The sequence below is a fragment of the Saccopteryx bilineata genome, chromosome 2 (genome assembly GCF_036850765.1).
Source record: "Saccopteryx bilineata isolate mSacBil1 chromosome 2, mSacBil1_pri_phased_curated, whole genome shotgun sequence".
Taxonomy (NCBI): domain Eukaryota; kingdom Metazoa; phylum Chordata; class Mammalia; order Chiroptera; family Emballonuridae; genus Saccopteryx; species Saccopteryx bilineata.
The window spans coordinates 184,291,671-184,317,572 of record NC_089491.1 but is presented as its reverse complement, the minus strand read 5'-3'; positions in this window follow the sequence as shown (position 1 = coordinate 184,317,572).

Genomic DNA, 25,902 nt, shown 5'->3' with positions numbered 1-25,902 from the left:
TCTGCCTCTCCACTTCTCACTTCAAAAAAATACAAAATAATAATAATAATAACAATAATAATTAAAGATATATAATTTGAAGTACTACATATATTACATTTTCTTCAAAAACTCAATTCTAAATTTTGTCCCTCAGGATATAGATTTGTATCATTTATTTTTATAGTCCTAAGAGTTTTACTTGTAAATTTTAAAGCTATATTATTTTATATAGAATTTTGGGGAAAAAATTAAAATATGTGAACTTTTGTTAATAGGAATGGAAGTTATATTTTCAGAACCATTTTTTCAAACAAGTATATATTTAGTAAAAAATTTCAAAAGCACAATTGACCTAACTAATCTGAATTGAGATGATCTTAGAAAACATAGCAAAGATATAATGAGGTGGAAAACTAACTGCTCCAAAAGCTGGAAATAGTGTTAGTAATGTCAAAAAAGACGGAAATGGAGCCGTGAGCAGCGCATACGACAGATTTCCCCAAAATCTCAACAAATTTATCAACTAGAAACAGAAAAATTTATCCTCGGAGCATTCCAGAGTTCCACACACACTAAAAGCGAAAGGGCTGTTATCACTTGAATCTGAGAGACAGGACGGAGCTGAGCGTGTGGAGGAAGCTAACTACCGACGTTCATTCAAGCCAAGGAGGGAGGGCATCTGTGGTGAGTCAACCCACACGTGCAACTGCCTGCCCACACTCGGGGAGGGACAGCCTGAGCGCTGCGAGCAGCCGCCCGCATGCCGTGAGAAACCGCACGCGCGCACGCGCACACACGCCCTGTGCTGCGGTCTGGTCGCAGAGCGAGCTCCCCTGCTCCGCGAGCGTCCCCAGCGGCCCACGCACTGCGAGCGAGCGTCCCCAGCCACCGGCGTGCCCAGAGCACCCCATTCGCTCGCGTGCCCTGAACATCCCACTCACCCAGACACCCAGAGCACCCCACTCTCCCGCACACCCAGAGTGCCCCATTCTCCCGTGTGCCCAGTGCACCCCAGCCACCAGTGGCAAGGCAAGCGGGACGGACGCCAAAGCTATCTTCCCTATGCTGGAGCTTCTCTCCGTGGGCGGGGCACCTCACCCAGCCATTCAAGCTAACAATCAAGCATTGGGGGAGGAGCGCGCAGGCAGCTTGAAATACTTTCTGGAGCACAGATGCAGATCCAATCACTGAAATTAGCTTAACCCACAAAATCTGTGCACCCACGGGCTCTAATTGATAATATCACTCTCAGTTCAGCAATCCAAGACAAGAGGCGTGATATTTTTTAGTGCCTCTTGCTAAAGGGGCAGGGGCAACTTCTGATTGACAGAGCCTTCATATTCAGGGATATACGCTAACAAGATGGACTTGGCAGCCCTGGCCGGTTGGCTCAGCGGTAGAGCGTCGGCCTAGCGTGCAGAGGACCTGGGTTCGATTCCCAGCCAGGGCACACAGGAGAAGCGCCCATTTGCTTCTCCACCCCTCCGCCGCGCTTTCCTCTCTGTCTCTCTCTTCCCCTCCCGCAGCCAAGGCTCCATTGGAGCAAAGATGGCCCGGGCGCTGGGGATGGCTCTGTGGCCTCTGCCTCAGGTGCTAGAGTGGCTCTGGTTGCAACATGGCGATGCCCAGGATGGGCAGGGCATCGCCCCCTGGTGGGCAGAGCGTCGCCCCTGGTGGGCATGCCGGGTGGATCCCGGTCGGGCGCATGCGGGAGTCTGTCTGACTGTCTCTCCCTGTTTCCAGTTTCAGAAAAATGAAAAAAAATAAAAATAAAAAATAAAAAAAAGAGGGACTTGGCAGATGTTAAGATCTATACAGCAAGCAGCGACTAGTGCCTCTTCTTCCCAGCCAAAACAGGCTACAAAGTGTGGAAAGCCTGGGTTGAGTGGTCCAACTGAATGCTAGGCACTGAACAGGCCTAGAGGCTTATTGAAAGTCACCTTGACAACAATTGGCTCCCAGCCCCACCTGATTACGCTGGAGCCTCTGACTGCCAGAGCCTTACCCAGAGCCTTGTGCTGAGTGGGGATAGGGTGGGGATTTCCCAGCTCTTTGAGCCTCTTACTCCCCAGGCAGAAGCAGTGGCAGCCTCATAGCTGGATCACCAGGTTGCTAATTCAGGAAGGGGAGACTAAGAGAGAGGCTCCGGGAAAGCAAACGCCAACAAACCTTGACTACCAACGATACTAAAGCCAATTATATGACATTGCCATAGAATCCCATCAACTGCAAATCCCTACCTAAGTGTGACACAGGGGCAAAGCCTGGGGTACAGAGTCACCAACCAGGAAGATGGAGAGAAAAGAAAAAGGAAGAAGTTAACCTCTCAAAATCAAGAAAAATCCACAGACTTTATAACTTGTTTCACTATTTTTTCATTGTTGTTGTTTGTTTCTTCTATATTATTGCCTTTATTATTATTATTTCTATTTTCTCCACCTCGGTCCTTTTATTCTCTGCCCATCTTATTCTTCCCTTGTCTTGAACTACACTACCCATGAGTGGTACATTTTTTCTTTTCTTCGTCCTTACTCTCCTTTAGGGTTACACACCAAAACCCTTAACTCTCACTCTCTCCCCTTTTGTTTTTTTTCTTTTTCTTTTTTCTTCCTTCGTTTTTCTCTTTTTCTTATTTCTCCGTTTCTATTTGTTTCTTTTTTCTCCTTTTACTTTTCCTCCCATTCAATCCTCAATCACAAACAAATTATTTAATTTAGAACTCAAGGATTTTTTTTGCTTTTGTTTTTGTTTTTTGTCTGTTTGTTTGTTTCTTTTTGTGGCATTTTGGGTACTTTTTACTTTGCTTTTTAACTCATTAGCATTCCTCCCAACCCAAGGTCTCCATTGTATTTAGTCTTTGCTCCACTTAATACAACAGATTTTACTTATTTTTTTTCTTCTTTATTATTTTTTGCTCTTTTTTCTGTTTCCCTCTCATTATATCTCTTAGTTGACCATCACTTACAAGCAAATCATTTTATACTTGTCTAAAGTTTTCTCCTTTTTTTGCATTTAGTAGGTCCCTACTCTCTTTTTTGCCCCTTGAACTCTTCACCCCAAATCAGGCCCTCCATTATAGGCAATTTTTGTTCCATTTAGCATAATATAATTCACAGGTCATCACAATATTTCCCTAAGAAGAGGAGAGGAGGGGAAGAGAAGAAAGAAAAGAGGGGGAAATAACAAATTATTACTGTTTTTTTTGTGTGGGGTGTTTTTCTTTTTTCCTTTTACTTTTTATTCTTTATTAATTCTAATTAGTGCTATCAACAAGACCACCCTCAGATGCCAATAAGAAAAAGGAAATTGAATATTATGGATACAAAAGATAGAGAGGTAACACAAATAGATGTGGAAAAATCTATGGAGAAAAAAATTAACATATTGGAAACCTTGGAGCTAAATGACAGAGAATTTAAAATAGAAATTCTAAAAATACTCAGAGATATACAAGAAAACACAGAAAGGCAATTTAGGAAGCTTAGAAAACAACTCAACAATCACACAGAATATATTACCAAGGAAATTGAAACTGTAAAAACAAATCAAACAGAAATGAAAAACTCAATTCACAAGCTGAAAAACGAGGTAACAAGCTTAGCTAATAGAACAGCCCAGATAGAAGGTAGGATTAGTAAAATAGAAGACAAGCAACTTGAGGCACAAAAGAGAGAAGAATGAGACTCAAAAATAATAAAAAAATGAGAAAGCCCTACAGGAATTGTCTGACTCCATCAGAAAGAATAACATAAGAATAATAGGTATATCAGAGGGAGAAAAGAAAGAAAATGGAATGGAGAATATAATCAAACAAATAATAGACGAGAATTTCCCAAGCCTGTGGAAAGAACTAAAGCCTCAAATTCAAGAAGCAAACAGAACACTGAGTTTTCTTAACCCCAACAAACCTACTCCAAGGCACATCATAATGAAGATGGCACAAAGCAATGACAAAGAAAAAATTCTCAAGGCAGCCAGGGAAAAGAAGAGTACAACATATAAAGGAAAGCCTATTAGATTATCATCAAATTTCTCAGCAGAAACTCTACAAGCTAGAAGAGAGTGGACCCCAATATTTAAAGCCCTGAAAGATAGAAACTTTCAGCCAAGAATACTATACCCATCAAAGCTATCCTTCAAGAATGAAGGAGATATAAAAACATTCACAAATACAGAAAAGATGAGGGAATTTATCATCAGAAAGTCCCCACTCCAGGAAATACTAAAGGTGGTTTTCCAACCAGATTCAAAGAACAAAAGAAAACAAAACCACAAGTGACAGCTCCACCAAGAACACAATAAAACCAAATTTATACTGTGACAACAAAAGAAAAAAAAAGGGAGAGGATGGAGATTAACAGTAGTAAAGGACGATGAAGCACAGAAATACTCATAAAATAGGGTACTATACTGAATATGGTAGGTACCCTTTTCATTACCTAATGGTAACCACCCTTGAAAAAACCACCACATAAACATTTGACTTAAAAAAGGTAGCAACAGAGGAAAGAAGTATGGAATACAAACAAACAAAAACAAATGATAGAAAAACAAAAGAGAAGAATCAAACAAGATACAAAACTAACAGAAAGCAATTTATAAAATGGCAATAGGGAACCCACAAGTGTCAATAATTACACTAAATGTAAATGGATTAAAATTACCAATAAAAAGACACAGTAGCAGAATGGATTAAAAAAGAAAATCCAACTGTATGCTGCCTACAAGAAACACATCTAAGCAACAAGGATAAAAACAAATTCAAAGTGAAAGGCTGGAAAACAATACTCCAAGCAAATAACACCCCAAAAAAAGCAGGTGTAGCAATACTAATATCTAATAATGCTGACTACAAGACAGAAAAAGTACTCAGAGACAAAAATTGTCATTTCAGAACGATTAAAGGGACACTGAATCAAAAAGACATAACAATCCTTAATACATATGCACCAAACCAAGGAGCACCAAAATATATAAGACCCCTACTTATTGACCTTAAAACAAAAACTGACAAAAATACAATCATACTTGGAGACCTCAATACATCGCTGAAGGCTCTAGATCGGTCATCCAAACAGAGAATCAATAAAGATATATTGGCCTTAAACAAAATACTAGAACACCTGGATATGATAGACATCCACAGGACACTTAATCCCAAAGTGACAGAGTATACATTTTTCTCTAGTGTACATGGAACATTCTCAAGAATTGACCATATGTTGGGCCACAAAGACAACATCAGCAAATTTAGAAAAATTGAAATTGTACCAAGCATATTCTCTGATCATAAAGCCTTGAAACTAGAATTCAACTGCAAAAAAGAAGGGGAAAAACCCACAAAAATGTGGAAACTAAACAATATACTTCTAAAAAATAAATGGGTCGGCCCTGGCCGGTTGGCTCAGCGGTAGAGCGTCGCCTGGGTGTGCGGGGGACCCGTGTTCAATTCCCAGCCAGGGCACATAGGAGAAGCACCCATTTGCTTCTCCACCCCCACCCCCTCCTTCCTCCCTGTCTCTCTCTTTCCCTCCCGCAGCCAAGGCTCCATTGGAGCAAAGATGGCCCAGGCGCTGGGGATGGCTCCTTGGCCTCTGCCCCAGGCGCTAGAATGGCTCTGGTCGCAGCAGAGCGATGCCCCAGAAGGGCAGAGCATTGCCCCCTGGTGGGCAGAGCGTCGATCCCTGGTGGGCGTGCCAGGTGGATCCCAGTCGGGCGCATACGGGAGTCTGTCTGACTGTTTCTCCCCATTTCCAGCGTCAGAAAAATACAAAAAAAAAAAAAAGAATGGATCATAGAAGAAATAAGTGCAGAGATCAAAAGATATATACAGACAAATGAAAATGACAATACAACATATCAGAATTTCTGGGATGCAGCAAAAGCAGTAATAATAGAAAAGTTCATATCACTTCAGGTCTATATGAACAAACAAGAGAGAGCCCAAGTAAACCACTTAACTTCACACCTTAAGGAACTAGAAAAAGAAGAACAAAGACAACCCAAAACCACCCGAAGAAAGGAGATAATAAAAATCAGAGCAGAAATAAACAAAATAGAGAACAGAAAAACTATAGAAAAAATCAATAAAACAAGGAGCTGGTTCTTTGAAAAGATCAACAAAATTGACAAACCCTTGGCAAGACTCACCAAGGAAAAAAGGCACAGGACTCAAATAAATAAAATCCAAAATGAAAGAGGAGAAATCACCACAGACATCATAGATATACAAAGAATTATTGTAGAATACTATGAAAAACTATATGCCACCAAATTCAACAATCTAGAAGAAATGGATAAATTCCTAGAACAATACAACCTTCCTAGACTGAGTCATGAAGAAGCAGAAAGCCTAAACAGACCAATCAGCAGGGAGGAAATAGAAAAAACTATTAAAAACCTCCTCAAAAATAAAAGTCCAGGCCCAGATGGTTATACTAGTGAATTCTATCAAACATTAAAAGAAGACTTGGTTCCTATTCAACTCAAAGTCTTCCAAAAAATTGAAGAAGAAGCAATACTTCCAGACACATTTTATGAGCCCAATATAACCCTTATACCGAAACCTGGCAAGGATGGCACAAAAAAAGAAAACTACAGACCAATATCTCTAATGAATACAGATGCTAAAATACTAAACAAAATACCGGCAAATCGAATACAACAACATATTAAAAAAAAAATACATCATGATCAAGTGGGATTTATACCAGAATCTCAAGGATGGTTCAACATGCGTAAAACGGTAAACGTAATATACCATATCAACAAAACAAAGAACAAAAACCACATGATCTTATCAATAGATGCAGAAAAGGCTTTTGATAAAATACAACACAATTTTATGTTTAAGACTCTCAACAAAATGGGTATAGAAGGAAAATATCTCAACATGATAAAGGCCATATATGATAATCCATCAGCCAACATCCTATTAAATGGCATAAAACTGAGGACTTTCCTCCTTAAATCAGGAACAAGACAGGGTTGTCCACTCTCTCCACTCTTATTTAACGTGGTGCTAGAAGTTCTAGCCAGAGCAATCAGACAAGACAAAGAAATAAAATGCATCCATATTGGAAAAGAAGAAGTAAAGGTATCACTTTTGGCTGATGATATGATCCTATACATCGAAAACCCGAAGGACTCCACAAAAAGATTACTAGAAACAATAAACCAATACAGTAAGGTTGCAGGATACAAAATTAACATACAAAAGTCCATAGCCTTTCTATATGCCAACAATGAAATATTAGAAAACGAACTCAAAAAAAATAATCCCCTTCACGATTGCAACAAAAAAATAAAATACCTAGGAATATACATAACAAAGAATGTAAAGGACCTATATAACGAAAACTACAAGGCATTATTAAGAGAAATAGAAAAAGACACAATGAGATGGAAAAATATTCCTTGTTCTTGGATAGGAATTATAAATTAATTAAAATGGCCATATTACCCAAAGCAATATATAAATTTAATGCAATTCCCATCAAAATTCCTATGACATTTTTTAAAGAAATGGAACAAAAAATTATCAGATTTATATGGAACTATAAAAAACCCTAAATAGGCCTTGGCCGGTTGGTTCAGCGGTAGAGCGTCGGCCTAGCGTGCGGAGGACCCGGGTTCGATTCCCGGCCAGGGCACATAGGAGAAGCGCCCATTTGCTTCTCCACCCCTCCGCCGCGCCTTCCTCTCTGTCTCTCTCTTCCCCTCCCGCAGCCGAGGCTCCATTGGAGCAAAGATGGCCCGGGCGCTGGGGATGGCTCTGTGGCCTCTGCCCCAGGCGCTAGAGTGGCTCTGGTTGCAATATGGCGACGCCCAGGAGGGTCGCAACATGGAGACGCCCAGGATGGGCAGAGCATCGCCCCCTGGTGGGCAGAGCGTCGCCCCATGGTGGGCGTGCCGGGTGGATCCCGGTCGGGCGCATGCGGGAGTCTGTCTGACTGTCTCTCCCTGTTTCCAGCTTCAGAAAAGAAAATGCAAAAAAACAAAACAAAACAAAAAAAAACAAAAACAAAAACAAACAAAAAAAACCCTGAATAGTCAAAGCAATCCTAAGGAAAAGGAATGAAGCTGGGGGCATTACAATACCTGACTTTATATTATAGGGCCACGATAATCAAAACAGCATGGTATTGGCAGAAAAATAGACACTCAGACCAATGGAACAGAATAGAAAGCCCAGAAATAAAACCACATATATATGGTCAAATAATCTTTGATAAAGGGGCCAACAACACACAATGGAGAAAAGAAAGCCTCTTCAACAAATGGTGTTGGGAAAACTGGAAAGCCACATGCAAAAGAATGAAACTCGACTACAGCATGTCCCCGTCTACTAAAATTAATTCAAAATGGATCAAAGACCTAAATATAAGACCTGAAACAATAAAGTACATAGAAGAAGACATAGGTACTAAAATCATGGACCTGGGTTTTAAAGAACATTTTATGAACTTGACTCCAATGACAAGAGAAGTGAAGGCAAAGATAAATGAATGGGACTACATCAGAATAAAAAGTTTTTGCTCAGCAAGAGAAACTGACATCAAAATAAACAGAAGCCAACTAAATGGGAAATGTTATTTTCAAAAAACAGCTCAGATAAGGGCCTAATGTCCAAAATTTACAAAGAACTCATAAAACTCAACAACAAACAAACAAACAATCCAATAAAAAAATGGGAAGAGGACATGAACAGAAACTTCTCCCAGGAAGAAATACAAATGGCCAACAGATATATGAAAAGATGCTCATCTTCATTAGTTATTAGAGAAATGCAAATCAAAACTACAATGAGATACCACCTCACACCTGTTAGATTAGCTATTATCAACAAGACGGGTTATAACAAATGTTGGAGAGGCTGCGGAGAAAAAGGAACTCTCATCCACTGTTGGTGGGACTGTAAAGTAGTACAACCATTATAAAGGAAAGTATGGTGGTTCCTCAAAAAACTGAAAATAGAACTACCTTATGATCCAGCAATCCCTCTACTGGGTATATACCTCAAAACCTCAGAATAGGTAGCCCCATATTCATTACAGCACTGTTCACAGTGGCCAAGACATGGAAACAACCAAAAAGCCCTTCAATAGAAGACTGGATAAAGAAGATGTGGCACATATACACTATGGAATACTACTCAGCCATAAGAAAGGATGACATCAGATCATTTACAGCAAAATGGTGGGATCTTGATAACATTATATGGAGTAAATAAGTAAATCAGAAAAAAACAAGAACTACATGATTCCATACATTGGTGGAACATAAAAACGAGACTAAGAGACATGGACAAGAGTGTGGTGGTTACCAGGGGTGGGGGGAGGGAGGACACAGGAGGGAAGGAGGGAGAGGGTTGGGGGAAGGGGAGGGGCACAAAGAAAACTAGATAGAGGGTGACAGAGGACAATCTGACTCTGGGCGAGGGGCATGCAACATAATTTAATGACAAGATAACCTAGACATGTTTTCTTTGAATATATGCACCCTGATTTATTAATGTCATCCCATTAACATTAATAAAAATTTATTTTAAAAAAAATACATAAAGGCCCTGGCCGGTTGGCTCAGCGGTGGAGCGTCGGCCTGGCGTGCGGGGGACCCGGGTTTGATTTCTGGCCAGGGCACATAGGAGAAGCACCCGTTTGCTTCTCCACCCCTACCCCCTCCTTCCTCTCTGTCTCTCTCTTCCCCTCCCGCAGCAAAGGCTCCGTTGGAGCAAAGATGGCCCGGGCGCTGGGGATAGCTCCTTGGCCTCTGCCCCAGGCACTAGAGTGGCTCTGGTCACAGCAGAGCAATGCCCCCTGGTGGGCAGAGCATCGCCCTGGTGGGCGTGCCGGGTGGATCCCGGTTGGGCACATGCGGGAGTCTGTCTGACTGTCACTCCCCGTTTCCAGCTTCAGGAAAAAAATAAAAATAAAAAAATTAATAAAGAAAGAAAGAAAGAAAGAAAGAAAGAAAGAAAGAAAGAAAGAAAAAAATTAATGTCAAAAAAATTGAGATATATTAAAATAAAGATATATATTTTCTAAAATTAAAAAAGACTCCAATCTATAACCCAGTGAAATTTGAGAAATCTAAATATTAAAAAAAATACAAAAAATATTTACAGGAGTGGGAGATGAAAACAGAGAAAGAAAAACAAAAAATATATCTATAAGCATGTCTACTTCCCATCAATCAGCAAAGTGCAAGAATACTATTAGGAAGTTCATTGAAACTTCCTAACAAATTAAATTTTCTTACCAGACAAAATATTAATCAAATCTAAGGGAAGAAAACAGTAACATAAGTCAGTACTTAGAAATCTTATTTAGAAATGTTATCCCCAACAACCATTTCTAAATTAATTTTTTGAAAATGTAGTGGAAAGGGTAGATCGAAGAGTGCAACAAAGTATGTGGAAGCTACACTCACCCTCCTCCCAAAATTAAAGTAGAATTACAACTAAAATATAGAAAAAACCAACTGGAATGTCCAACTAAAGACTAAGCTGAACAAAAGTCTTAAAACCAGAAATTTACAGAAGACATCACACTTAGTTAGGTCAATTGTGCTTTTGGAACTGTTAGGAGGCCCGCAGACATAAAAAGAGCTGGCCGCACTCCCACGAGTGGTGGCTGAGATTCCAGATACCTTAGTTCAAAGGTTCCCATTGAAAAGTTTGGGGTGCCAACCCCTTGCTGGACACCCTATCCCATAGCAGTAAAGCCAGGAAGAGGTGCTCATACAGATGGCTGTGAAGAGCAGCAGGGAACTGTTTTCCAAGGATAGACTGGAAACTGCTAGAGACATACATAGACCTTTAAAAATCCAACAGAAATAAATCTTGTTTTCAGTCAGTCACTTGGGTTCTGGCAGAGGAGGGTGAAGCTGTCTAGAGTCCTGTGAAGACAAACTGGGTTTTGTGGTTCTGGAGATAGGTGACGGGACTGCCACTAGAAACTCCTGTGCTGAGTGAGACACTCTTCCACCCCCCAGACATCATCTTTCTTGGGTCAAGCACTCCCCTCCTTATGGAATCAGCCTGGGGGAAAGCAGTAGCTACATCCTCTGAATCCCAGTTGCCTCACCCTGTTGAGTTATATTCTGCTGAGGAGTAAGCTGACTGGGTTGAGGTATAGAAGTCTTAGCAGACTCAAGAGGTGTAAATGACTGAGTTGTGTGACTTTGCAGCAGAGACCACTCCTTCCACATTCCTGTGAATTTGAACAGTGCTTTCTCTTCTCACAGGAAATCCTCTAGCCTAACCCTCTTGACTTCTGGTGCCCAACCATCTCTATTCTAGATGGCTATGTCCTGCTGAGAGCAGGTTCATAAAAGATCTGGACAGAATCCAAGACAGACTGAGTTGTGTGGCTCTGGCCCAAGGATCACTTCTTTAATCTTCCTCCAAGCCTGACCTATGCCCCATCATAAGGAATCCAACTAGCCTCACTCTCCCAACTACCTCCCAGAAATGACAAATACAATATCTAAAATAAAGTGTACATTAGCAGAAAAAAAGAATGGGTTGGGTGAAGCAGAGGACAGAATCAGTGATTTGAAAGACAAGATAGAAAAAATAAAACATCCAATAAGAGCAGCAAAAAGAAAAAAGATAAAAATAAAGATAATTTACAAGATCTTTGGGACAACATGAGCATAAAAAGGTGTATCAAAAACAGAAGACAGACAACAAATATCAAAAACCCATTTTAAGAAATAATGGCTGAGAAGGGGTTGCAAGATGGTGATGGAGTAGGTGGATATTCCAACTCACACTTGCCAGAACCAAACGAGATTACACTTAATTTTAAGAACAATCATCTTGAGAAACCAACTTTGGACTAAACTAAGAAGATTCTATAACGAAGGACCACCAAAGAAACCTGGTAGAAAAAGCGGAGATGTGGAAAGGACTGTGCCACTTCCAGGAGCAAGCGGTGAACCAGAGGGACTCTTATGGTGGTGTGGGTTGCCTAGAGTGTTGTGGGTCTTCAGCCCCAGGACCAGAGAGCCCCAGCCTAGAGTTCCAGAGTCTAGTAAAGGCATACGGACAGCATTTAGCTGAGAAAAGAGCCAGAATACTGTTTGCAAGAAAGAGACAGAACTCTCAGACCCAGGACCTCCCTTAAAGGGACCCTGCAGAAAACCTTGTTCACAGCCACTTATCCGGGGCTCTGTGAGCGGGTAGCACTGAGAGGACTGGAGTTGCCAGAGGGGAGTGTAATCTCGGAAACACAGGGAGAAACACTTTGAGGGACAGCCACCCAAACCCCCAGGGCTGAGTCACTCCCCAAATCTAAAGTGACCATTTTTCCTGGGAGCAGCAACACCAGCAAAGAAAAGAAATTACCCTTCACACCAGAAGCTCTCCTACTCCAGTCAGAGAGCAAGGAGTCACTTAGAAGCCGGGAGCACATTAGGGACACAGGTAGAGAGTGTTGAAGTCTGAGCCACACCATCCCCCCATGCTGCTGAGTGCTTTCCTAAGGGTGGAGGAGCCAGTGATAGCCATTGCTCCAGCAGGGCCTGGGGTGGCCAGAGCTTCCATGGCAATGGAGGCCTGGGCTGCCCCGGCTATGGCCAGAGTGGGCTCCTGCAATTGCAGAACCTACAATGGCAGAAACCGGGGAGGCTGTGGCTGCAGCCTGAGCATATGCACAAACCCGCCTGCAGAGGCAGAAGCCCAGCAAATGTGGGGGCAGCCCGAGCACAACAGCGGAGTCTGCAGTGACCACGGCAGCAGCCTGAGCGCAGGTGCACAACTCAGCCAGTGGCAGCACAATCTGCGAAAACTACGGTAGCAGCTTGATTGCAGGCTACCACAAAATAAAAGATACAAACAGACTGAAAGTGAAGGGATGGAAAAAAAATATTTTATGCAAATGGAAATAAGAAACAACTGGGGTAGCAATACTTATATCTGACAAAATAGACTTTAAAACAGAGGCTATAGTAAAGGATAAAAAAATCACTACCTAATGATAAAGTGGGCAATTCAACAAGTTGATATAACCATTATAAATATCTATGTGCCTAATACAGGAGCACCTAAATTTATAAAGCAGATTTTGATGGACATAAAGGATGAGATCAACAGCAATAGTATAATAGGGGATTTTAATATGCCACTAACATTACTGGATGGGTTCTCATAAAAGAAAATTAACTAACAGCAGCCTTAAAGGACACAGCAGCCTTAAAGGACACACTAGATCAACTGGGTTTAATACATATATTCAAAACCTTTTACCCTAAAGCAGCAGAATATACATTCTTTTCGAGTGCTTATGGTACATTCTCTAGACTAGACCTCATGTTAGGACAAAAAAAGAGTCTCAAACAATCTAAAAAGTTTGAAATCATATCAAGCATTTTCTCTGATCACAATGGCATGAAACTAGAATCAACTACAATAGAAAAACTGAACAATATTCAAACACTTGGAGACTAAACAGCATGTTATTAAATAATGAATGGGTTAACAATGAGATCAAAAAAGAAATAAAAAATTTTCTTGAAGCAAACGAAAATGAACATACAACTCAAAATTTATGGGACACAGGCCTGACCTGTCATGGCACAGTGGATAAAGCATCAACCTGGAACGCTGATGTCGGCAGTTCAAAACCCTGCACTTGTCTGGTCAAGGCACATATGAGAGTTGATGTTTCCTGCTCCTCCCCCATTCTCTCTCTCTCTCTCTCTCTCTCTCTCTCTCTCTCTTATCTAAAATAAATAAATAAATAAGAATTATGGGACACAGCAAAAATAGTCCTGAGAGGGAAGTTCATAGTTTTACAGGCATACCTTAAGAAGCAAGAAGAAGCTCAAATAAATAACCTAACCTTACATTTAAAAGAACTAGAAAAAGAACAACAAACAAAGCCCAGAGGAAGTAGAAGGAAGAAAATAATAAAGATCAGAAGGGAAATAAATGACAAAGATACTAAAAAAAACTACACAGAAGATCAATAAAATCAAGAGCTGGTTCTTTGGAAGGTAAACAAGATTGATGAAACTTTAACCAGGCTCACCAAAAAAAAAAAAAGAGAATGGAATCAAATAAATAAAGTTAGAATTGAGAGAGGAGAAGTAACAAATGGCATAGCAGTAATACAAAGAATTGTAAGAAAATACTATGAAGAACTGTATGCCAAAAAAAGAGACAACCTAGGCGAAATGGACAAATTCCTTAAAAAATATAATCTTTCAAAAATCAATCTTGAGGGGACTGAAAAGATGGCAGTGGAGTAGGCAGACGCACAGATGCCCAGCTCTCACCACCAAACTGGAATACAAATCAATTTAGGAAAAATCAGCATGAAAAACCAACTCTGAACTACAAGAACAGCTCTCAAAAACCAAGGAGCAAAGAAGAAGCAACAACAAACCTGGTAGGGAGCGCCTGAATCTCCCCTGCTTACAGGAATGTGGGAAGGTGGGGATGAGGCTGAGAGCCCAGAGGGAATCTCACACAAGGAAAAAGAGCAGAAACAACTGTTCACAGCCACTTGCCTGGTGACCAGGGAGCGAGGTGTGTGGAAAAGACCAGCTTATCTGCCAAGTGGAAAGGAAAGAAAGAGGGACAGACTGTGAGGGGCTAAGGAATGAAGGACATGACCTAAAAAAGCTGACTCATCCATGCTTGAGGCGGCAATGGCTGGGGGAGGGACATACCTTTCACAAAACAGATCTGAATTGCTTCCGGATCAGAGATCTCCAGATATCTATCCAGCTCCAATCAGCGCAACAAGACACCGCTGAAAGCAAGAAGTGGGGAGGAGGGGCAGTAACTCAGGTCTCCATGGAGATCTGAGATATACCTCCCCCTATTGAAGCTGAGAAAACACCCTGCCCCCAGAGAAATTAGTTGGCTAAAGAGGTCTTCAGAGTCTCAGGTTACACCCATCACATTCCTGGATACAGTTTCAAGGAAGCCCCCTGCTGAGATCAGTAAACAAGACTATCACCTGTTAAGAAAAAAAACAAATCAAGACTTCAAAGCTGCCCAAATCCGAAAGTGGATTACAGATAACAGCTGATACCAACCCAAGAAGACCTAGAAATAACACAATTGAAAACTGGAGGCAGACAACACAAAGCCTAGACACAACCAACTCTACAAATAAAACACCCAAACACAATGAGAAGACAAAAAAGTGCAATCCAAATGAAACCACAAGAGACACCATCAGGAGATGAACTGAGTAATATGGAAATAATCAAACTTCCAGATGTGGAGTTCAAAATAATGATTGTAAGGATGCTTAGGGATCTTAGAACAACAATGGATGGTCATTATAAACACCTAAATAAAGAAATAGCAAGTATAAAAAAGAATCAGTCAGAGATGACAAATACAATATCAGAAATAAAGACCACAATGGAAGGAATTAAAAACAGGATAGATAGAGCTGAGGATTGAATCAGCGAGTTGGAGGACAACTGGAATGAAGGCATGAAAGCAGAATAGAAAAGAGAAAAGAGACTCAAAAAGTCAGAGGAAAGTCTTAGAGAGTTCTGTGACAACATGAAGAGAAATAACATCCACATCATAGGGGTTCCTGAAGAAGAAGAGAAAGAACAAGGGATAGAGACTTTGTTCAATCATATCATAGCTGAAAACTTCCATAAATAATGCAAGAGAAACTCTCACAAGTCCAAGAAGCACAGAGGACTCCATTAAAGAGAAACCCAAAGAAACCTACACCAAGACACATAATAATTAAAATACCAAAGCTAAGGGATAAAGAGAAAATATTAAAAGCTGCAAGAGAAAAAAAAGTTATCACCTACAAAGGAGCCCCCATAAGGATGACATCCGACTTCTTAACAGAAACACTTGAGGCCAGAAGGGAATGGCAAGAAATATTTAAAGTAATGCAGAACAAGAACCTACAACCAAGACTACATTATCCAGCAAGGCTATTGTTTAAAATCAAAGGAGATATAAAAAGCTTTCCAGACAAAAAACAACTCAAGAAATTCATTACAAACAAACCAATGCTGCAAGAAATGCTAAGGAGCCTGTTGTAAACAGATCAAAGTGGGAAAAGAATATAGCAAAGAAGGAATACATCTTTAAAGAAGAAAATGGCAATAAACAACTACATATCAATAATAACCTTAAATGTAAATGGATTAAATGATTCAATCAAAAGACATAGGGTAGCTGCGTGGATAAGAAAACAGGACCCATACATATGCTGTCTACAAGAGACACACCTTAGAACAAAAGACACACATAAATTGAAGGTAAAAGGATGAAAAACAACATTTCATGCAAATGGAAATGAAAAAAAAAGCTGGGGTAGCAAAACTTATATCAGACAAATTGGACTTTAAAACAAAGGATATAGTATGAGATAAAGAAGGCCACTACATAATGATAAAGGAAGTAATCCAACAGGAAGATATAACTATTATAAATATCTATGCACCTTTATATATAGGAGCACCCATATATATAAAGCAGACTTTGATGGATTTAAAGGGCAAGATCAACAGCAATGCTATAATAGTAGGGGATTTCAATACCCCACTAACATCACTAGATAGATCCTCAAGAAAGAAAATTAACAAAGAAACAGCAGACTTATTGGAATCACTAGATCAATTTGATTTAATAGATATCTTCAGAACCTTTTACCCTAAAGCAGCAGAATATACATTCTTTTCAAGTGCTCATGGTACATTCTCTAGGATAGACCACATGTTAGGACACAAAAGTGCTCTCAACAAATTTAAGAAGACTGAAATCATATCAAGCACTTTCTTCGATCACAACGGCATGAAACTAGAAATGAACCACAACAGAAAAGCTCAAAAATTCTCAAACACATGGAAACTAAATAGCAGGTTGTTAAATAACGAATGGATTAAGAATGAGATCAAAGAAGAAATAAAAAAAATTCCTAGAAACGAATGACAATGAGCATACAACAACTCAAAATTTATGGGACACAGCAAAAGCAGTACTGAGAGGGAAGTTCATAGCACTACAGGCACACTTTCAGAAGCTAGAAAAAGCTCAAATAAACAATCTAACCCTGCATCTAAAAGAACTAGAAAAAGAACAGCAAGTAAAGCCCAGAGGTAGTAGGAGGAAGGACATAATAAAGATCAGAGCAGAAATAAATGACATAGAGGCTAAAGAAACAATACAGAGGATCAATGAAACTAGAAGCTGGTTCATTGAAAAGTTAAACAGGATTGATGAATCTTTAATTAGACTCACCAAGTAAAAGAGAGAGAGGACTCAAATAAATAAAATTAGAAATGAGAGAGGAGAAATAACAACTGACACAACAGAAATACAAAGGATTGTAAGAAAATACTATGAAGAACTGTATGCCAAAAAACTAGACAACCTAGATGAAATGGACAAATTCCTTGAAACGTACAATCTTCCAAAAATCAATCTGGAAGAATCAGAAAACCTAAACAGACCGATTACACCAAATGAGATCGAAACAGTTATCAAAAAACCCCCAACAAAGAAAAGTCCGGGACCCGATGGCTTCACAACGGAATTCTACCAATTATTCAAAGAAGAACTAACTCCTATCCTTCTCAAACTATTTCAAAAAATTTAAGAGGAAGGAAGACTTCCAAGCTCCTTTTATGAGGTGAGCATAATTTTGATTCCAAAACCAGGCAAAGACAACACAAAGAAAGAAAATTATAGGCCAACATCTCTGATGAATATAAATGCTAAAATCCTCAACAAAATATTAGCAAACCGGATTCAACAATATATGGAAAAAATCATACACCATGATCAAGTGGGATTTATTCTGGGGAGGCAAGGCTGGTACAATATTCATAAATCAATCAATGTGATTCATCACATAAACAAAAAGAAAGAGAAAAATTATATGATAATTTCAATAGATGCAGAAAAAGCATTTGATAAAATCCAGCACCCATTCATGATCAAAACTCTCAGCAAAGTGGGAATACAGGGAACATACCTCATCATGATAAAAGCCATCTATGAGAAACCCACAGCCAACATCATACTCAATGGGAAAATTTAAAAGCAATCTCCTTAAGATCAGGAATAAGGCAGAGGTGCTCCCTTTCACCACTCTTATTTAACATAGTCTGGAAGTCCTAGCCACAGCAATGAGACAAAAAGAAGAAATAAAAGGCATTCAAGTTGGAAAAGAAAGAGTAAAACTATCATTATTTGCAGATGATATGATATTGTATATAGAAAACCCTAATGTCTCAGTCAAAAAAGTACTGGACCTGATAAATGAATTCAGCAATGTGGCAGGATATAAAATTAATACTCAGAAATTAGAGGCATTTTTATACACCAACAATGAACAGTCAGAAAGAGAAATTAAGGAAACAACCCCCTTCACAATTACAACCAATAAATAAAGTACCTAGGAGTAAACTTAACCAAGGAGACTAAAGACTTGTACTCGGAAAATTACAAAGCATTGATAAAAGAAATCAAGGAAGATACAAACAAGTGGAAGCATATACCATGCTCATGGTTAGGAAGAATAAACATCATTAAGATGTCTATATTACCCAAAGCAATCTATAAATTCAATGCAATACCAATTAAAATACCAATGACATACTTCAAAGATATAGAACACATATTCCAAAAATTTATATGGAACCAAAAAAGAACATGAATAGCCTCAGCAATCTTAAAAAAGAAGAATAAAGGGGGAGGTATCACACTTCCTGATAACAAGTTATACTACAAGGCCATTGTACTTAAAACAGCCTGGTACTGGCATAAGAACAGGCATATAGATCAATGGAACAGAACAGAGAACCCAGAAATAAACCCACAGTTTTATGGACAACTGATATTTGACAAAGGAGGTAAGGAAATACAATGGAGTAAAAATAGCCTCTTTAACAAATGGTGTTGGGATAATTGGACAGCTACCTGCAAAAAAATGAAACTAGATCAGCAGCTTACACCACTTACAAAAATAAACTCAAAATGGATAAAAGACTTAAATGTAGGCCGTGAAACCATAAGCATCTTAGAAGAAATATAGGCAGTAAGCTCTCGGACATCTCTTGGAGCAATATATTTGCTGATTTATCTCCACGGGCAAGGGAAATAAAAGACAGGATAAACAAATGTGACTATATCATGAAAAGATGCTCATCTTCTTTAGCTATTAGAGAAATGCAAATCAAAACGGCAATGAGATACCACCTCACACCTGTTCGATTAGCTGTTATTAGCAAGTCAGGTAATAGCAAATGTTGGAGAGGCTGTGGAGAAAAAGGAACCCTCATACACTGTTGGTGGGAATGTAAAGTAGTACAACCATTATGGAAGAAAGTATGGTGGTTCCTCAAAAAACTGAAAATAGAACTACCTTATGACCCAGCAATCCCTCTACTGGGTATATACCCCAAAACCTCAGAAACATTGATACGTAAAGACACATGCAGCCCCATGTTTATTGCAGCATTGTTCACAGTGGCCAGGACATGGAAACAACCAAAAAGCCCATCAATAGATGACTGGATAAAGAAGATGTGGCACATATACACTATGGAATACTACTCAGCCATAAGAAATGATGACATTGGAACATTTACAGCAAAATGGTGGGATCTTGATAACATGATACGAAGCGAAATAAGTAAATCAGAAAAAAACAGGAACTGTATTATTCCATACGTAGGTGGGACATAATACTGAAACTAAGAGACATTGACAAGAGTGTGGTGGTTATGGGGGGGAGGGGGGAATGGGAGAGGGATAGGGGGTGGGGAGGGGCACAAAGAAAACAAGATAGAAGGTGACAGAGGACAATCTGACTTTGGGTGGTGGGTATGCAACATAATTGAACGACAAGATAACCTGGACTTGTTATCTTTGAATATATGTATCCTGATTTATTGATGTCACCCCATTAAAAAAATAAAATTATAAAAAAAAAAAAAAAAAACAAAAACAAATGGGACTATATCAAACTAAAAAGCTTTTGCACAGCTAAAGACAACAAGAACAGAATAAAAAGACAAACTACACAATGGGAGAACATATTTGACAATACATCTGATAAGGGGTTAATAACCAAAATTTATAAAGAACTTGTAAATCTCAACACCAGGAAGACAAACAACCCCATCCAAAAATGGGCAAAAGAGATGAATAGACACTTCTCCAAAGAGGACATACAGATGGTCAATAGGCATATGAAAAAATGCTCAACATCACTAATCATTAGAGAAATGCAAATTAAAACCACAATGAGATATCACCTCACACCAACCAGAATGGCGCTCATCAACAAAACAACACAGAATAAGTGCTAGCGAGGATGTGGAGAAAAGGGAACCCTCCTGCACTGCTAGTGGGAATGCAGACTGGTGCAGCCTCTGTGGAAAACAGTATGGAGATTCCTCAAAAATCTGAAAATCGAACTGCCTTTTGACCCAGCTATCCCACTTTTAGGAATATTCCCCAAGGACACCATAGAATGGCTCCAAAAGGAGAAATGCACCCCCCATGTTTGTGGCAGCATTGTTCACAATAGCGAAGATCTGGAAACAGCCCAAGTGTCTGTCAGAGGACGAGTGGATTAAAAAGCTTTGGTACATATATACTATGGAATACTACTCAGCCAAAATAAATGATGACATCGGATCATTTACAATAACATGGATGGACCTTGATAACACTATACGGAGTGAAATAAGTAAATCAGAAAAAAAAAAGAACTATATAAATCCATATATAGAAGGGACATAAAAATGAGACTCAGAGACATGAACAAGAATGTGATGGCAACAGGGGTGGGGGTGGAGGGAGGGGTAATAGGGCAAAGAAGGAGAGAGGGGTTGGGGGAGGGGAGGGGCACAAAGAAAACCAGATAGAAGGTGACAGAAGACAATTTGACTTTGGGCGAGGGGTATACAGCACAATCAAATGTCAAAATAATCTGGAGATGTTTTATCTCAACATATGTACCCTGATTTATCAATGTCACTGCATTAAATTTAATAAATAAATTTTAAAAAAATCAATCTTGAAGAATCAGAAAACCTAAATAGACTAATTACTTCAAATGAGATTCAAACAGTTATCAAAAAACTCCCAACAAACAGAAGTCTTGGGCCAGATGGCTTCACAGGTAAATCTTATCAAATATTCAAAGAAGAACTAACTCCTATCCTTCTCAAGCTATTTCAAAAATTCAAGAGGAAGGCAGACTTCCAAGCTCCTTTTATGAGGCAAGCGAAATTCTCATTCCAAAACCAGACAAAGGTACTACAAAAAAAGAGAACTATAGGCCAATAACCCTGATAAATTTAGATGCTAAAATTCTCAACAAAATATTAGCAAACCAGATTCAGCAATACATGAAAGAAATCACACATCATGATCAAGTGGGATTTATTCTGGGGATGCAGACTGGTACAATATTTGCAAAACATTCAATGTGATTCATCACATAAACAAAAGGAAGAAGAAAAACCACATGATAATTTCAATACATGCAGAAAAAGCATTGATAAAATCCAGCACACATTCATGATCAAAACTCTCAGCAAAGTGGGAATACAGGGAACATACCTCAACATGATAAAGGCCATCTATGACAGACCCACAGCCAACATCATACTCAATGGATAAAAGTTGAAAGCAATCCCCTTAAGATCAGGAACAAGGCAGAGGTGCCCTCTTTCACCACTCTTATTCAACACAGTTGTGTAAATCTTAGCAAAAGCAATCAGACAGGAAGAAATAAAAGGCATTCAAATTGAAAAAGAAGTAAAAGTATCATTATTTGCTGATGATATGATAGAAAACCCTAAAGTCTCAGTCAAAAAACTACTGGACCTGATAAATCAATTCAGCAAGGTGGCAGGATATAAAATTATTACTCAGAAATCAGAAGCATTTTTATATACCAACAATAATCTGTCTGAATGAAAAATTAAGATAACAACAAAATAATAATGTATCTAGGAGTATATTTAACCAAGAAGGTTAAAGACTTGTACTTGGAAAATTATAAACATTGATACAAGAAATCAAGGAACATACAAACAAGTGGAAGTATATACTGTGCTCATGAATAGGAAGAATAAACATCATTAAAATGTCTATATTACCCAAAGAAATTTATAAACTCAATGTAATTTCTATTAAAATACCAATAGCCTACTTCAAGGATATAAAATAAATATTTTTAAAACTTATATGGTACCAAAAAAGAACAAGAATAGCCTGAGCAATCTTGAAAAAGAAGAATAAAGTGGGTGGCATCATACTTTCTAAAATCAAGTTGTACTGCAAGGCCACTGTACTCAAAACAGTTTGGTACTGGCATAAAAACAGGCATATATAACAATGGAACAGAACAGAGAACGCAGAAATAAACACACACCTATATGGACAATTGATATTTGACAAAGAAGGTAAGAGCATACAATGGAATAAAGACAATCTTTTTAACAAATGGTGTTGGGAAAATTGGACAAGTACTTGCAAGGAAATGAAACTAGACAACCAGCTTACACCATACACAAGAATAAATTCAAAATGGATAAAAGATTTAAATGTAATCGTGAAACCATAACCATCTTGAAAGAAAACATAGGCAGTAAGCTCTCCAACATCTCTCACAGTAATATATTTGCTAATTTATCTCCACGGGCAAGTGAAATAAAAGACAGGATGAACAAATAGGACTATATCAAGTTAAAGAGCTTTTGCACAGCTAAAGACAGTATGAACAAATTAAAAAGACAAACCACATAATGATAGAACATATTTGACAATAAGTCTGATAAAGAGCTAATAACCAAACTCTATAAAGAACTTCTAAAATTCAACACCAGGAAACTAAACAACCCAATCAAAAAATGGGCAAAAGAACTGAATAGACTCTTCTCCAAAAAGGACATACTGATGGCCAATAGTCATGAAAAAATGTTCAACATCACTAATCATTAGAGAAATGCAAATTAAAACTACAATGAGATACCACCTCACACCTGTCAGAATGGTCTTCATTAACAAAACAACATATAATAAGTGCTGGCAAGGGTATGCAAAAAAAGGAACCCTTCTGTACTGCTGGTAGAAATGCAGACTGGTGCAGCCACTGTGGAAAACAGTATGGAGATTCCTCAAGAAATTAAAAATGGAAATGTCTTTAGATCCAGCTATGCCAGTTTTAGGAATATATTTGAAGAATACCAAATCACTGATACAAATGAAGAAATGCACCCCCCATGTTTATGGCAGCATTGTTTACAATAGCCAAGATCTGGAAACAGCTCAAGTGTCCATCAGTGAATGAGTAGATTAAAAAGCTGTGGTACATATACACAATGGAATACTATGCAGCCATGAAAAAGAAGAAAATCTTATCTTTTTTGACAGCATGTATAGACCTGGAGACTATTATGCCATGTGAAATAAGCCAGGCAGAGAAATAAAAATATTATATGACCTCATTCATATGAGGAATTTAATGAACAGGATGAACTAAGGAACAGAATAAAGGTAGAAGCAGAATCAATGGGACCAGAGGGAAAGCAGTCAGAGGGAAAGGGGAGGAGGGAATAGGATCAGAGAAGGAAAAGAGATTAGTAAAATTATATATACATAACATAGTGTTATAGAGAGCAGGACAGCAAATCCTGAAGGAAAAGGAGGAGGGCGTTGGAGGAGTGGACAAAGGGAGTATCAAGGGGAATACAGGGCTGAGGTGGAGGGAGATATATTTGGTGGGACACTTGAATATATGTAAGCACAATAAATTAAAATCAATTAAAAATATATATATATAAAGAAAGAATGGCTGAAAACTTCTAACATGGTGAATAAAAAAGACACACAAGGCAGCTAGAGGCATCATACTACCCGACTTCATATTATACTATAGAGCTATGTTAATCAAAATAACATAATGTGTATTGGCAGAAAAAGAGACACACACACAAATGAAACAAATGTAGAGCCCGGAAATAAAATTACCTTTATATAGGTAAATAATTTTTGACAAAATTTCCAAAAAACACACAATTGATAAAAGATAGTTTCATCAATAAGTGGGTCTAAGAAAATTGGAAAGCCACATGCAAAAGAATGCACTTAATTTAACTATCTCTTGTCTCCATATATAAAAATTAATGCAAAATGGATTAAAGACCTAAATTTAAAACGTGAAACAATAAATTATATAGAAAAAATACTTAAGTGCTAAACTTATTGACCTTGGCAATAGAGAACATTTTATGAATGTGATCCAAAGTAAGGAAACTAAAGACAAAAATAAATAAATGGGACTATATCAATCTAAGAACTCTGAACAGAGAAAACCGACAACAAAATAAAAAAGTCAACCCACTGAATGAAAGATATTTGCAACAACAGCTTTGACAAGGGGTTAGATAATATCCAAAATATATTAAGAACTCATAGTACTTAACACTAAACAAAGAAAACAATTTAGAAATGGGGATACACTTCTCCCAACAGATGTATGAAATGCTGCTCAACTTCACTAACAATTAGGAAAATGTTAATCAAAACTACAGTGAGATATAACCTCACACGTTAGAATGGTTATTATCAATTAGGTGTTGCCTGAACAGGTGGTGGCACAGTGGATAGAGCATCAGGCTGGGATGCAGAAGGCCCAGGTTAGAAACTATGAGGTCCTCAGCTTGAGTGCGGGCTAATCCAGTTTGAGCATGGGCTCACCAGCTTGAGCACGGGGTTGCTCGCTTGAGTGTGGGATTATAGACATGACATCATGATTGCTACCTTGAGCCCAAAGGTTGCTAGCTTGAAGCTGAAGGTCACTGGCTTGAGCCCAAGGTCACTGGCTTGAGCAAGGGGTCACTCACTCTGCTGTAGCCCTCTGGTCAAGGCACATATGAGAAAGCAATCAATGAAAAACTAAGAAGTCACAACAAAGAATTGATGCTTCTTATCTCTCTCCCTTCCTGTCTGTGCATCCATACCTGTCCCTCTCTCTAACTCTCTCTCTGTCTCTATCAAAAAATATTAGACCAGTGTTGGGGAAATTGTGAAGAAAAAGGAATGTTTACAGTATTCACTGCTGATAGGAATAAACATTCTCACAAGGAATGGTACAGCTATTATGGAAAACAGTATGGCAGTTCCTCAAAAAATATTAAGAATAGAACTACCATATGACACTGCAATTCCTCTTGTATGTATCTACCCCAAACACTTGACACTATTTGCAAAGCTATGTGCATCCCTATGTTTATTGCAGCATTTTTCATGGTGGTCAAGACATGGAGACAACCAAACTAAACTGTCTTTTGATAGATGATTGGATAAAGAAGATATGGTCCATACATACTATGAAATACTAACCTGGGAAATGATGAAATACTGCCATTTGCAACAACATGGCTGGATCTTGAAAGTAGCATGCTAAGCAAAAACAATCAGAGAAAGGGAAGAACCATACAATTTCACTCACATGTGCTATAAAAAATTGAAACTCATAGACACAGACAATACATGGTGTTTACCAGAAGGAAGGGAGCCAAATATATGGTGATGAAATATTATTTGACTTCAAGTGGTAGGTATACAATCCAATATACAGATAATGTATCATATAAATGTACAGTTGCAACCTATGTGGTCTTATTAAGCAATATCACCCTGATATATTTAATGAAAAAAGAAAATCTAAAACCCTCCCGAAAAGACTGTAAAATATGTAAATAAAAAAATAGAAGCATATAAATTAAGCATATACTAAGAAAAACAACAAAATAATTAAGGTAATATTAGATAAAATAGAACTAAATGTAAAAATAGTCAAAGAAATATGAGAGGAAATATTAACAATTAAAGAACAAATATTTACCTTTAAATATAATGTAATATACAATTTGTTTCACAGCAGAGGACTACTG